Source organism: Castor canadensis, chromosome 6 (assembly GCF_047511655.1).
Source record: "Castor canadensis chromosome 6, mCasCan1.hap1v2, whole genome shotgun sequence".
NCBI lineage: Eukaryota > Metazoa > Chordata > Mammalia > Rodentia > Castoridae > Castor > Castor canadensis.
This window is the reverse complement of record NC_133391.1, coordinates 57,321,282-57,337,636: the sequence shown is the minus strand read 5'-3', so window position 1 is coordinate 57,337,636 and position 16,355 is coordinate 57,321,282.

The following is a 16,355-nucleotide window of genomic DNA, read 5'->3' as shown; positions in this document are numbered from 1 at the left end:
TCTGGCACTTTGTTTCTCAGTGAGAATTGAGTAGGTTTTAGTAGGAATACTTCGTGTAAATTACACTTTTCAAGGTGGAGAAAGGCTCATTTTGTTCCAAATAGACCAATTCAACTAAGGGGAAGAAAGACATGTATCTCATGAAAGAAAATGATCTTTGTCAGAAGCTCGAGCCTAATGCACATTGTCTCACTGTTAATATTGAGTTAGCTCTTGAATGAATACTCACTATAAATCACAAGTTTCAAGATGCAGAAATGCTCATTTTTTTAAATAGTCCTGTTCAACTACATTGAAGAAACAAATACATCTCTCAAAAGAAAACCATGTGTGTTACAAGAAGGAGCATCAAGCACATTGTTTCCCTGTGAGAATTTAGTTCGATTTGAAAGGAAGACTTCCTGCCACTTAGGTGATTCAAGGTAGACATAGGCTCTCTTTGCTCCAAATAGGTATATGCAGCTGAGTTCAAGCAAAACATGTATCTCTCCAAAGAAAACCATCTATGTCAGCAGATGCAGGTTCAAGCACACTGGTTCCCTGTGAGATTTGAGCTAGGTTTTGAAAGGAATACTTCCTGCTATGTGGGTTTTCCATTGCATTGACAGGCTCTCTTTGTTAGAAATAGGCCTGTACAGGTGAGTTGGTGAAACACATATATATCATGAAAGAAAACCATGTGTGTAAGCACTACCCTGTGAGAATTGAGGTAGTTTCCAAAGGAGTATATAGTGCAAATCATAGTTTTGAAGATGCAGAAAGGCTCATTATTTCCAAGTTGGCCTATACAGCTAAGTTAAAACAACACATTTATTTTTGAAAAGAAGTCTATTTGTCTTAGAAGCAGCAGGATGTAGCACATTTCTTCCCTGTGAGAATTGAGTTAGATTTTGGAAGGAAACTTAGCTATTTCAAGGGGAGATAGGCTCGGTTTGCTATCAAAAGTCTTCTTCACCTGAGTTGAAGAAATAAATGTATCTATCCAAAGAAAGCCACCTCTGTTAGGAGCTGAAGCACCTTGCACATAGCTTCCGTGTAAATTTGCGTTACTTTTCGAAAGAAATACTTCCTGCAAATCATAATTTTCAAGGTGAATAAAGGCTCATTTTGTTCCAAACAGGCAATTCAGCTGAGTTAAAGAAACACATGTACCTCTCCTTAGAAAAACATCTATGTCAGATGCTAGAGATTCTAGCACATTGTTTCCATGTGAGAATTGACTTAGTGTTTGAAAGGAATCCTTTTCTGCAACTTAGGATTGGACGGCGGAGTTAGGCTCTGTTTGCTCCAAATAGGTATATTCAGTTGAGTTGGAAAACCCATGAAGCTCTCCTAAGAAAAACATCTTTGTTAGAAGGTGCACCTATTGTTTCCTTTTGTGAATTGAGTTAGTTTTTGAAAGGAATACTTCATGCTAGGTGGTTTTTCCATGGTACAGATAGCCTGTCTTTGTTCCAAGTAGTCCTATACACCTGAGTTGATGAATCAGGCATGTCTCTCAAAAGAAACCCATGTGTGTTAGAAGCAGCAGAATCTATCACATTGTTTACCTCCGAGAATTTACTTAATTTTTGAAAGGAATACTTCCTGCAAGTCAGAATTTTCAAGGTTGAGAAAGGCTCATTTATTTCCAAATAGACCTATTCAGCCGAGTTGAAGAAACACATAAATATCTCAAAAAAAAAAATGTCTGTTTTAGAAGCTGCAGCATCTAGCACACTGTTTCCCTGGGAAAACTGAGTTAGGTTTTGAAAGGAATACTTCCTGCCACTTTGGTTCTTTAAGATGGACATAGGCTCATTTTGTTCGGAATAGGCCTATTCAGCTGAGTTGATGAAACACATGTATGTCTCGAAAGAAAGCCATTGGATTTAGAAGCACTTGCATCTACCATGTTGTTTACCTGTGTGAATATAGTTAGGTTTTGAAAGAAATACTTCCTGCAAAACAGAATTTTCAAAGTGGAGAAAGGTTCATTTGGTTCCCTAGAGGCCATTTCAGTAAGTTGAAGGAACACATGTATCTCTCGAAAGAAAACCAACCGTCTTAGAAGCAGGAGCATCTAGAACATTCTTTCCCTGTGAGAATAAAGTTAGTTTTCCAAGGAGTACTTTCTGCAAATCAAAGTTTTCAAGGTGGACAAAGGCTCATTTTGCTCCACATAGGCCTATTCAGCTAAGTTGATGAAGCACATGTATGTCTCCAAAGAAACGCATGTGTGTTAGAAGCAGGAGCCTCTAACACATTGTTTCCCTGTGAAAATTGAGTTAGTGTTTAAAAGGAATACTTCCTGTAACTTAGGTGTTTCAAGGTGGAGATAGTCTCTCTTGGCTACAAATAGGCCTAATCAGCTGAGTTGAAGTAACACAGGTATCTCCCCAATGAAATAACTGCATGTTAGAAGCTCCAGCATGTAGCACATTATCTCCCTGTGAGAACTGAGTTAGTTTTTGAAAGGAATACTTCTTTCAAATCAGAATTTTCAGGGCTGAGAAAGGCACAATATATTCCAAGTGGGCCTATTCAGCTAAGTTGAAGAAACACCAGTAACTCTAGAAAGAAAACCGTCTATGTCAGAAGCTGCAACATTTACCACATTTTCCCTGTGAGAAGTGAATTAGCGTTTGAAAGGAGCAATTCCTGCTAATCAGCGTTTTCAAGATTAAGAAAGGCTCATTTTGTTCCAAGTACGCCTATTCAGTTATGTTGAAGTAGCACATGTATCTCTCCTAACAAAACCATCTAGGTTAGTACCTGCAGTATGTAGCACATTATTTCCCTGTGAGAATAAACTTTGCTTTTGAAAGGAATACTTCCTGCAACTTTTGTTTTTAAAGGTGGAGTCAGGCTCTCTTTGTTCCAAATAGCTGTATTCAGGTGAGTTGATGAAACACATGAATCTCTCCAAAGAAAATGATAGGTGTTAGAAGCAGTAGCATCTAGCATTTTGTTCCCAGTGACAATTGACTTAGTTCTTGAAAGGAACAATTACTGCAAGACAGAATTTTCAAGCTGCAGAAATGCTCATTTTGTTGAAACAGAACTATACGGCCAAGTTGAAGATAAACATAAATCTCTCAAAAATAACCATCTGTGTTTGAAGCAGGACTAGGATATTGCTTCCAAGTTAAAATGAGTTAGTTTTTAAAAGGAATACTTCCTGCAACTTAGGTGTTTCAAGGTGGACATAGACTCTCTTTGCTCCAAATAGGCCTATTCAGTTGAGTTGAAGAAACTGCACTTTCTCTCCAAAGAAAACCAGCTGTGTTAGAAGCTGCAGCGTCTAGCACATTATTTCCCTGTGAGAATAGAGTTAGTTTTTGGAAGGAAAATTCCTACTCTTCACAGTTTTCAAGGTGGAGAGAGGATCATTTTGTTCCAAGTAGGGCTCTTCAGGTGAGTTAAGCAGCACATATACCTCTCCCAACAAAACCATCTATGTTAGAACCTGCAGTACTTAGCACATTTTCTACCTGTGAGAATTTAGTTCGTTTTTGTACGGTATACTTCCTGCACATCAAAATTTACAAGGTGGAGAAAGGCTCTTTTATTCGAAATTCCTCTATTCAGCTAAGATGAAGAAACACACTTATGTCTAAAAAGAAAAGCATCTGAGCTAGAATCAGGATTAGGTAGCACATTGTTTCCCTTTGAGAATTGAATTCGTTTTTGCAAAGAATACTTCCCACAACTTTGGCTTTTCAACGTGGAGATAGGCTCTGTTTGCTCCAAATAGGCCTATTCAGCTGAGGTGAAAAAATACCTGTAGATCTCCAAAGAAAACCATCTCTGTTAGAAGCTGCAGCACATACTGCATTGTTTCCCTGTGAGAGCTGAGTCAGTGTTTCTAAGGAATACTTCCTTCAAATCATAATTTCAAGGTGGAGAATGGTTCATTTTGTTCCCAACAATCCTACTCAGCTAAGGTGAAGAACCACAGGTAGCTCTCCAAAGTTGACCATCTGTGTTTGTGGAAGGAGCATAGAGTACATTGTTCCCTGTGAGATTTGAGTTAGTTTGGAAAGGAAATCTTCCTCCAATAGGTTGCTCAAGGTGGTGGTATGTCTGTTTGCTCAAAATACACCTATTCACCTGAGTTGAAGAAACACAAGTATCTCTCCAAAAAATCTATTTATGTTAGAAGCTGCACATACTAGCACATTGTTACCCAGTGAGCATTGAGTTAGTTTTTAAAGGACTATTTCCTGCAACTTGGGTGTTTCAAGGTGGAGATAAGGTCTGTTTCCTACAAATAGGCCTATTCAGCTGAGTTGAAGAAACACGTATATCTCTCAAAAGAAAACCATCTGAGTTAGAAGCAGGAACATCTGACACATTGTTCCCCTGTCAGAATTCATTTAGGTTTTGAAAGGAATACTTCCCGCCAATCATAGTGTTCAAGGTGGAGAAAGGCTCATTTTGTTCCAAATAGGCCTCTTCAACGAAGTTGAAGAAACAAATGAATCCTTTGTAAAAAGACAATCTGTGTTAGAAGCAGGAGCATCTAGCACATTGTTTCCCTGTGAGAATTGAATTCGTTTTTGAAAGCAATACTTCGTCCAACTTCAGTGTTTCTGGTGGAGATTGGCCCTTTCTGCTCCTAATAGGCCTATTTGGCTGAGTTGAACAAACTCGTATATGTCTCGAAAAGAAAACCATCTATGTTAGAAGCTACAGCATCTAGCCCATTATTTCCCTGTTAAAATTGCGTTCGTTTTTCAAAGGAATGCTTCCTGCAACTTGGGTTTTTCAAGGTGGAGAGGAGTTATCGTTGTTCAAGTTAGGCATATTAGGGTGAGTTAAAGAACACATGCATCACTGCAAATAAAACCGTATATGTTAGAAGCTGCGGCATCTACGACATTGTTTCTCGGCAAAAGTAGAAGTAGTTTTTGAAAGGAATACTTCGTGCTTATCGTAGTTTTCAAGGTAAAGTAAGGCTCATTTTGTTCCAAATTGGCCTATTCAGCTAAGGTGAAACACATGTATATCACGAATGAAAACGACTATTTAGAAGTAGAAGCATCTGGCACTTTGTTTCTCAGTGAGAATTGAGTAGGTTTTAGTAGGAATACTTCGTGTAAATTACACTTTTCAAGGTGGAGAAAGGCTCATTTTGTTCCAAATAGACCAATTCAACTAAGGGGAAGAAAGACATGTATCTCATGAAAGAAAATGATCTTTGTCAGAAGCTCGAGCCTAATGCACATTGTCTCACTGTTAATATTGAGTTAGCCCATGAATGCTCACTATAAATCACAAGTTTCAAGATGCAGAAATGCTCATTTTTTTAAATAGTCCTGTTCAACTACATGGAAGAAACAAATACATCTCTCAAAAGAAAACCATGTGTGTTACAAGAAGGAGCATCAAGCACATTGTTTCCCTGTGAGAATTTAGTTCGATTTGAAAGGAAGACTTCCTGCCACTTTGGTGATTCAAGGTGGACATAGGCTCTCTTTGCTCCAAATAGGTATATGCAGCTGAGTTCAAGCAACCCATGTATCTCTCCAAAGAAAACCATCTATGTAAGCAGATGCAGGTTCAAGCACACTGGTTCCCTGTGAGATTTGAGCTAGGTTTTTAAAGGAATACTTCCTGTTATGTGGGTTTTCCAATGCATTGACAGGCTCTCTTTGTTAGAAATAGGCCTGTACAGGTGAGTTGGTGAAACACATATATATCATGAAAGAAAACCATGTGTGTAAGCACTACCCTGTGAGAATTGAGGTAGTTTCCAAAGGAGTATATAGTGCAAATCATAGTTTTGAAGATGCAGAAAGGCTCATTATTTCCAAGTTGGCATATACAGCTAAGTTAAAACAACACATTTATTTTTGAAAAGAAGTCCATTTGTCTTAGAAGCAGCAGGATGTAGCACATTTCTTCCCTGTGAGAAATGAGTTAGATTTTGGAAGGAAACTCAGCTATTTCAAGGGGAGATAGGCTCGGTTTGCTATCAAAAGTCTTCTTCACCTGAGTTGAAGAAATAAATGTATCTATCCAAAGAAAGCCATCTCTGTTAGGAGCTGAAGCACCTTGCACATAGCTTCCATGTAAATTTGCGTTACTTTTCGAATGAAATACTTCCAGCAAATCATAATTTTCAAGGTGAATAAAGGCTCATTTTGTTCGAAACAGGCAATTCAGCTGAGTTGAAGAAACACATGTACCTCTCCTTAGAAAAACATCTATGTCAGATGCTAGAGATTCTAGCACATTGTTTCCATGTGAGAATTGACTTAGTGTTTGAAAGGAATCCTTTTCTGCAACTTAGGATTGGAAGGTGGAGTTAGGCTCTGTTTGCTCCAAATAGGTATATTCAGCTGAGTTGGAAAACCCATGAAGCTCTCCTAAGAAAAACATCTTTGTTAGAAGGTGCACCATCAAGCCTATTGTTTCCTTTTGTGAATTGAGTTAGTTATTGAAAGGAATACTTCATGCTAGGTGGGTTTTCCATGGCACAGATAGCCTCTCTTTGTTCCAAGTAGTCCTATACACCTGAGTTGATGAATCAGGCATGTCTCTCAAAAGAAACCCATGTGTGTAAGAAGCAGCAGAATCTATCACATTGTTTACCTCCGAGAATTTACTTAATTTTTGAAAGGAATACTTCCTGCAAGTCAGAATTTTCAAGGTTGAGAAAGGCTCATTTATTTCCAAATAGACCTATTCAGCCGAGTTGAAGAAACACATAAATATCTCCAAAAAAAAAAAAAAAAGTCTGTGTCAAAAGCTGCAGCATCTAGCACACTGTTTCCCTGGGAAAACTGAGTTAGGTTTTGAAAGGACTACTTCCTGCCACTTTGGTTCTTTAAGGTGGACATAGGCTCATTTTGTTCGGAATAGGCCTATTCAGCTGAGTTGATGAAACACATGTATGTCTCGAAAGAAAGCCATTGGAGTTAGAAGCACTTGCATCTACCATGTTGTTTACCTGTGTGAATATAATTAGGTTTTGAAAGAAATACTTCCTGCAAAACAGAATTTTCAAAGTGGAGAAAGGTTCATTTGGTTCCCTAGAGGCCATTTCAGTAAGTTGAAGGAACACATGTATCTCTCGAAAGAAAACCAACCGTCTTAGAAGCAGGAGCATTTAGAACATTCTTTCCCTGTGAGAATAAAGTTAGTTTTCCAAGGAGTACTTTCTGCGAATCAAAGTTTTCAAGGTGAACAAAGGCTCATTTTGCTCCACATAGGCCTATTCAGCTAAGTTGATGAAGCACATGTATGTCTCCAAAGAAACGCATGTGTGTTAGAAGCAGGAGCCTCTAACACATTGTTTCCCTGTGAAAATTGAGTTAGTGTTTAAAAGGAATACTTCCTGTAACTTAGGTGTTTCAAGGTGGAGATAGTCTCTCTTGGCTACAAATAGGCCTAATCAGCTGAGTTGAAGTAACACAGGTATCTCCCCAATGAAATAACTGCATGTTAGAAGCTCCAGCATGTAGCACATTATCTCCCTGTGAGAACTGAGTTAGTTTTTGAAAGGAATACTTCTTTCAAATCAGAATTTTCAGGGCTGAGAAAGGCACAATATATTCCAAGTGGGCCTATTCAGCTAAGTTGAAGAAACACCAGTAACTCTAGAAAGAAAACCGTCTATGTCAGAAGCTGCAACATTTACCACATTTTCCCTGTGAGAAGTGAATTAGTGTTTGAAAGGAGCAATTCCTGCTAATCAGCGTTTTCAAGATTAAGAAAGGCTCATTTTGTTCCAAGTAGGCCTATTCAGTTATGTTGAAGTAGCACATGTATCTCTCCTAACAAAACCATCTAGGTTAGTACCTGCAGTATGTAGCACATTATTTCCCTGTGAGAATAAACTTTGCTTTTGAAAGGAATACTTCCTGCAACTTTTGTTTTTAAAGGTGGAGTCAGGCTCTCTTTGTTCCAAATAGGTGTATTCAGGTGAGTTGATGAAACACATGAATCTCTCCAAAGAAAATGATATGTGTTAGAAGCAGTAGCATCTAGCATTTTGTTCCCAGTGACAATTGACTTAGTTCTTGAAAGGAACAATTACTGCAAGACAGAATTTTCAAGCTGCAGAAATGCTCATTTTGTTGAAACAGAACTATACGGCCAAGTTGAAGATAAACATAAATCTCTCAAAAATAACCATCTGTGTTTGAAGCAGGACTAGGATATTGCTTCCATGTTAAAATGAGTTAGTTTTTAAAAGGAATACTTCCTGCAACTTAGGTGTTTCAAGGTGGACATAGACTCTCTTTGCTCGAAATAGGCCTATTCAGTTGAGTTGAAGAAACTACACTTTCTCTCCAAAGAAAACCAGCTGTGTTAGAAGCTGCAGCGTCTAGCACATTATTTTCCTGTGAGAATAGAGTTAGTTTTTGGAAGGAAAATTCCTACTCTTCACAGTTTTCAAGGTGGAGAGAGGATCATTTTGTTCCAAGTAGGGCTCTTCAGGTGAGTTAAGCAGCACATATACCTCTCCCAACAAAACCATCTATGTTAGAACCTGCAGTACTTAGCACGTTTTCTACCTGTGAGAATTTAGTTCGTTTTTGAAAGGAATACTTCCTGCACATCAAAATTTACAAGGTGGAGAAAGGCTCTTTTATTCGAAATTCCTCTATTCAGCTAAGATGAAGAAACACACGTATGTCTAAAAAGAAAAGCATCTGAGCTAGAATCAGGATTAAGTAGCACATTGTTTCCCTTTGAGAATTGAATTCGTTTTTGCAAAGAATACTTCCCACAACTTTGGCTTTTCAACGTGGAGATAGGCTCTGTTTGCTCCACATAGGCCTATTCAGCTGAGGTGAAAAAATACCTGTAGATCTCCAAAGAAAACCATCTCTGTTAGAAGCTGCAGCACATACTGCATTGTTTCCCTGTGAGAGCTGAGTCAGTGTTTCTAAGGAATATTTCCTTCAAATCATAATTTCAAGGTGGAGAATGGTTCATTTTGTTCCCAACAATCCTACTCAGCTAAGGTGAAGAACCACAGGTAGCTCTCCAAAGTTGACCATCTGTGTTTGTGGAAGGAGCATAGAGTACATTGTTCCCTGTGAGATTTGAGTTAGTTTGGAAAGGAAATCTTCCTCCAATAGGTTGCTCAAGGTGGTGGTATGTCTGTTTGCTCAAAATACACCTATTCACCTGAGTTGAAGAAACACAAGTATCTCTCCAAAAAATCTATTTATGTTAGAAGCTGCACATACTAGCACATTGTTACCCAGTGAGCATTGAGTTAGTTTTTAAAGGACTATTTCCTGCAACTTGGGTGTTTCAAGGTGGAGATAAGGTCTGTTTCCTACAAATAGGCCTATTCAGCTGAGTTGAAGAAACACGTATATCTCTCAAAAGAAAACCATCTGAGTTAGAAGCAGGAACATCTGACACATTGTTCCCCTGTCAGAATTCATTTAGGTTTTGAAAGGAATACTTCCCGCCAATCATAGTGTTCAAGGTGGAGAAAGGCTCATTTTGTTCCAAATAGGCCTCTTCAACGAAGTTGAAGAAACAAATGAATCCTTTGTAAAAAGACAATCTGTGTTAGAAGCAGGAGCATCTAGCACATTGTTTCCCTGTGAGAATTGAATTCGTTTTTGAAAGCAATACTTCGTCCAACTTCAGTGTTTCTGGTGGAGATTGGCCCTTTCTGCTCCTAATAGGCCTATTTGGCTGAGTTGAACAAACTCGTATATGTCTCGAAAAGAAAACCATCTATGTTAGAAGCTACAGCATCTAGCCCATTATTTCCCTGTTAAAATTGCGTTCGTTTTTCAAAGGAATGCTTCCTGCAACTTGGGTTTTTCAAGGTGGAGAGGAGTTATCGTTGTTCAAGTTAGGCATATTAGGGTGAGTTAAAGAACACATGCATCACTGCAAAGAAAACCGTATATGTTAGAAGCTGCGGCATCTACGACATTGTTTCTCGGCAAAAGTAGAAGTAGTTTTTGAAAGGAATACTTCGTGCTTATCATAGTTTTCAAGGTAAAGTAAGGCTCATTTTGTTCCAAATTGGCCTATTCAGCTAAGGTGAAACACATGTATATCACGAATGAAAACGACTATTTAGAAGTAGAAGCATCTGGCACTTTGTTTCTCAGTGAAAATTGAGTAGGTTTTAGTAGGAATACTTCGTGTAAATTACACTTTTCAAGGTGGAGAAAGGCTCATTTTGTTCCAAATAGACCAATTCAACTAAGGGGAAGAAAGACATGTATCTCATGAAAGAAAATGATCTTTGTCAGAAGCTCGAGCCTAATGCACATTGTCTCACTGTTAATATTGAGTTAGCCCATGAATGCTCACTATAAATCACAAGTTTCAAGATGCAGAAATGCTCATTTTTTTAAATAGTCCTGTTCAACTACATGGAAGAAACAAATACATCTCTCAAAAGAAAACCATGTGTGTTACAAGAAGGAGCATCAAGCACATTGTTTCCCTGTGAGAATTTAGTTCGATTTGAAAGGAAGACTTCCTGCCACTTTGGTGATTCAAGGTAGACATAGGCTCTCTTTGCTCCAAATAGGTATATGCAGCTGAGTTCAAGCAACCCATGTATCTCTCCAAAGAAAACCATCTATGTAAGCAGATGCAGGTTCAAGCACACTGGTTCCCTGTGAGATTTGAGCTAGGTTTTTAAAGGAATACTTCCTGTTATGTGGGTTTTCCAATGCATTGACAGGCTCTCTTTGTTAGAAATAGGCCTGTACAGGTGAGTTGGTGAAACCCATATATATCATGAAAGAAAACCATGTGTGTAAGCACTACCCTGTGAGAATTGAGGTAGTTTCCAAAGGAGTATATAGTGCAAATCATAGTTTTGAAGATGCAGAAAGGCTCATTATTTCCAAGTTGGCATATACAGCTAAGTTAAAACAACACATTTATTTTTGAAAAGAAGTCCATTTGTCTTAGAAGCAGCAGGATGTAGCACATTTCTTCCCTGTGAGAAATGAGTTAGATTTTGGAAGGAAACTCAGCTATTTCAAGGGGAGATAGGCTCGGTTTGCTATCAAAAGTCTTCTTCACCTGAGTTGAAGAAATAAATGTATCTATCCAAAGAAAGCCATCTCTGTTAGGAGCTGAAGCACCTTGCACATAGCTTCCATGTAAATTTGCGTTACTTTTCGAATGAAATACTTCCAGCAAATCATAATTTTCAAGGTGAATAAAGGCTCATTTTGTTCGAAACAGGCAATTCAGCTGAGTTGAAGAAACACATGTACCTCTCCTTAGAAAAACATCTATGTCAGATGCTAGAGATTCTAGCACATTGTTTCCATGTGAGAATTGACTTAGTGTTTGAAAGGAATCCTTTTCTGCAACTTAGGATTGGAAGGTGGAGTTAGGCTCTGTTTGCTCCAAATAGGTATATTCAGCTGAGTTGGAAAACCCATGAAGCTCTCCTAAGAAAAACATCTTTGTTAGAAGGTGCACCATCAAGCCTATTGTTTCCTTTTGTGAATTGAGTTAGTTATTGAAAGGAATACTTCATGCTAGGTGGGTTTTCCATGGCACAGATAGCCTCTCTTTGTTCCAAGTAGTCCTATACACCTGAGTTGATGAATCAGGCATGTCTCTCAAAAGAAACCCATGTGTGTAAGAAGCAGCAGAATCTATCACATTGTTTACCTCCGAGAATTTACTTAATTTTTGAAAGGAATACTTCCTGCAAGTCAGAATTTTCAAGGTTGAGAAAGGCTCATTTATTTCCAAATAGACCTATTCAGCCGAGTTGAAGAAACACATAAATATCTCCAAAAAAAAAAAAAAAAGTCTGTGTCAAAAGCTGCAGCATCTAGCACACTGTTTCCCTGGGAAAACTGAGTTAGGTTTTGAAAGGACTACTTCCTGCCACTTTGGTTCTTTAAGGTGGACATAGGCTCATTTTGTTCGGAATAGGCCTATTCAGCTGAGTTGATGAAACACATGTATGTCTCGAAAGAAAGCCATTGGAGTTAGAAGCACTTGCATCTACCATGTTGTTTACCTGTGTGAATATAGTTAGGTTTTGAAAGAAATACTTCCTGCAAAACAGAATTTTCAAAGTGGAGAAAGGTTCATTTGGTTCCCTAGAGGCCATTTCAGTAAGTTGAAGGAACACATGTATCTCTCGAAAGAAAACCAACCGTCTTAGAAGCAGGAGCATCTAGAACATTCTTTCCCTGTGAGAATAAAGTTAGTTTTCCAAGGAGTACTTTCTGCGAATCAAAGTTTTCAAGGTGAACAAAGGCTCATTTTGCTCCACATAGGCCTATTCAGCTAAGTTGATGAAGCACATGTATGTCTCCAAAGAAACGCATGTGTGTTAGAAGCAGGAGCCTCTAACACATTGTTTCCCTGTGAAAATTGAGTTAGTGTTTAAAAGGAATACTTCCTGTAACTTAGGTGTTTCAAGGTGGAGATAGTCTCTCTTGGCTACAAATAGGCCTAATCAGCTGAGTTGAAGTAACACAGGTATCTCCCCAATGAAATAACTGCATGTTAGAAGCTCCAGCATGTAGCACATTATCTCCCTGTGAGAACTGAGTTAGTTTTTGAAAGGAATACTTCTTTCAAATCAGAATTTTCAGGGCTGAGAAAGGCACAATATATTCCAAGTGGGCCTATTCAGCTAAGTTGAAGAAACACCAGTAACTCTAGAAAGAAAACCGTCTATGTCAGAAGCTGCAACATTTACCACATTTTCCCTGTGAGAAGTGAATTAGTGTTTGAAAGGAGCAATTCCTGCTAATCAGCGTTTTCAAGATTAAGAAAGGCTCATTTTGTTCCAAGTAGGCCTATTCAGTGACGTTGAAGTAGCACATGTATCTCTCCTAACAAAACCATCTAGGTTAGTACCTGCAGTATGTAGCACATTATTTCCCTGTGAGAATAAACTTTGCTTTTGAAAGGAATACTTCCTGCAACTTTTGTTTTTAAAGGTGGAGTCAGGCTCTCTTTGTTCCAAATAGGTGTATTCAGGTGAGTTGATGAAACACATGAATCTCTCCAAAGAAAATGATATGTGTTAGAAGCAGTAGCATCTAGCATTTTGTTCCCAGTGACAATTGACTTAGTTCTTGAAAGGAACAATTACTGCAAGACAGAATTTTCAAGCTGCAGAAATGCTCATTTTGTTGAAACAGAACTATACGGCCAAGTTGAAGATAAACATAAATCTCTCAAAAATAACCATCTGTGTTTGAAGCAGGACTAGGATATTGCTTCCATGTTAAAATGAGTTAGTTTTTAAAAGGAATACTTCCTGCAACTTAGGTGTTTCAAGGTGGACATAGACTCTCTTTGCTCGAAATAGGCCTATTCAGTTGAGTTGAAGAAACTACACTTTCTCTCCAAAGAAAACCAGCTGTGTTAGAAGCTGCAGCGTCTAGCACATTATTTCCCTGTGAGAATAGAGTTAGTTTTTGGAAGGAAAATTCCTACTTTTCACAGTTTTCAAGGTGGAGAGAGGATCATTTTGTTCCAAGTAGGGCTCTTCAGGTGAGTTAAGCAGCACATATACCTCTCCCAACAAAACCATCTATGTTAGAACCTGCAGTACTTAGCACGTTTTCTACCTGTGAGAATTTAGTTCGTTTTTGAAAGGAATACTTCCTGCACATCAAAATTTACAAGGTGGAGAAAGGCTCTTTTATTCGAAATTCCTCTATTCAGCTAAGATGAAGAAACACACGTATGTCTAAAAAGAAAAGCATCTGAGCTAGAATCAGGATTAAGTAGCACATTGTTTCCCTTTGAGAATTGAATTCGTTTTTGCAAAGAATACTTCCCACAACTTTGGCTTTTCAACGTGGAGATAGGCTCTGTTTGCTCCACATAGGCCTATTCAGCTGAGGTGAAAAAATACCTGTAGATCTCCAAAGAAAACCATCTCTGTTAGAAGCTGCAGCACATACTGCATTGTTTCCCTGTGAGAGCTGAGTCAGTGTTTCTAAGGAATATTTCCTTCAAATCATAATTTCAAGGTGGAGAATGGTTCATTTTGTTCCCAACAATCCTACTCAGCTAAGGTGAAGAACCACAGGTAGCTCTCCAAAGTTGACCATCTGTGTTTGTGGAAGGAGCATAGAGTACATTGTTCCCTGTGAGATTTGAGTTAGTTTGGAAAGGAAATCTTCCTCCAATAGGTTGCTCAAGGTGGTGGTATGTCTGTTTGCTCAAAATACACCTATTCACCTGAGTTGAAGAAACACAAGTATCTCTCCAAAAAATCTATTTATGTTAGAAGCTGCACATACTAGCACATTGTTACCCAGTGAGCATTGAGTTAGTTTTTAAAGGACTATTTCCTGCAACTTGGGTGTTTCAAGGTGGAGATAAGGTCTGTTTCCTACAAATAGGCCTATTCAGCTGAGTTGAAGAATCACGTATATCTCTCAAAAGAAAACCATCTGAGTTAGAAGCAGGAACATCTGGCACATTGTTCCCCTGTCAGAATTCATTTAGGTTTTGAAAGGAATACTTCCCGCCAATCATAGTGTTCAAGGTGGAGAAAGGCTCATTTTGTTCCAAATAGGCCTCTTCAACGAAGTTGAAGAAACAAATGAATCCTTTGTAAAAAGACAATCTGTGTTAGAAGCAGGAGCATCTAGCACATTGTTTCCCTGTGAGAATTGAATTCGGTTTTGAAAGCAATACTTCCTCCAACTTCACTGTTTCTGGTGGAGATTGGCCCTTTCTGCTCCTAATAGGCCTATTTGGCTGAGTTGAACAAACTCGTATATGTCTCGAAAAAAAAACCATCTATGTTAGAAGCTACAGCATCTAGCCCATTATTTCCCTGTTAAAATTGCGTTCGTTTTTCAAAGGAATGCTTCCTGCAACTTGGGTTTTTCAAGGTGGAGAGGAGTTATCGTTTTTCAAGTTAGGCATATTAGGGTGAGTTAAAGAACACATGCATCACTGCAAAGAAAACCGTATATGTTAGAAGCTGCGGCATCTACGACATTGTTTCTCGGCAAAAGTAGAAGCAGTTTTTGAAAGGAATACTTCCTGCTTATCGTAGTTTTCAAGGTAAAGTAAGGCTCATTTTGTTCCAAATTGGCCTATTCAGCTAAGGTGAAACACATGTATATCACGAATGAAAATGACTATTTAGAAGTAGAAGCATCTGGCACTTTGTTTCTCAGTGAGAATTGAGTAGGTTTTAGTAGGAATACTTCGTGTAAATTACACTTTTCAAGGTGGAGAAAGGCTCATTTTGTTCCAAATAGACCAATTCAACTAAGGGGAAGAAAGACATGTATCTCATGAAAGAAAATGATCTTTGTCAGAAGCTCGAGCCTAATGCACATTGTCTCACTGTTAATATTGAGTTAGCTCTTGAATAAATACTCACTATAAATCACAAGTTTCAAGATGCAGAAATGCTCATTTTTTTAAATAGTCCTGTTCAACTACATTGAAGAAACAAATACATCTCTCAAAAGAAAACCATGTGTGTTACAAGAAGGAGCATCAAGCACATTGTTTCCCTGTGAGAATTTAGTTCGATTTGAAAGGAAGCCTTCCTGCCACTTAGGTGATTCAAGGTAGACATAGGCTCTCTTTGCTCCAAATAGGTATATGCAGCTGAGTTCAAGCAAAACATGTATCTCTCCAAAGAAAACCATCTATGTCAGCAGATGCAGGTTCAAGCACACTGGTTCCCTGTGAGATTTGAGCTAGGTTTTGAAAGGAATACTTCCTGCTATGTGGGTTTTCCATTGCATTGACAGGCTCTCTTTGTTAGAAATAGGCCTGTACAGGTGAGTTGGTGAAACACATATATATCATGAAAGAAAACCATGTGTGTAAGCACTACCCTGTGAGAATTGAGGTAGTTTCCAAAGGAGTATATAGTGCAAATCATAGTTTTGAAGATGCAGAAAGGCTCATTATTTCCATGTTGGCCTATACAGCTAAGTAAAAACAACACATTTATTTTTGAAAAGAAGTCCATTTCTCTTAGAAGCAGCAGGATGTAGCACATTTCTTCCCTGTGAGAATTGAGTTAGATTTTGGAAGGAAACTTAGCTATTTCAAGGGGAGATAGGCTCGGTTTGCTATCAAAAGTCTTCTTCACCTGAGTTGAAGAAATAAATGTATCTATCCAAAGAAAGCCACCTCTGTTAGGAGCTGAAGCACCTTGCACATAGCTTCCGTGTAAATTTGCGTTACTTTTCGAAAGAAATACTTCCTGCAAATCATAATTTTCAAGGTGAATAAAGGCTCATTTTGTTCCAAACAGGCAATTCAGCTGAGTTAAAGAAACACATGTACCTCTCCTTAGAAAAACATCTATGTCAGATGCTAGAGATTCTAGCACATTGTTTCCATGTGAGAATTGACTTAGTGTTTGAAAGGAATCCTTTTCTGCAACTTAGGATTGG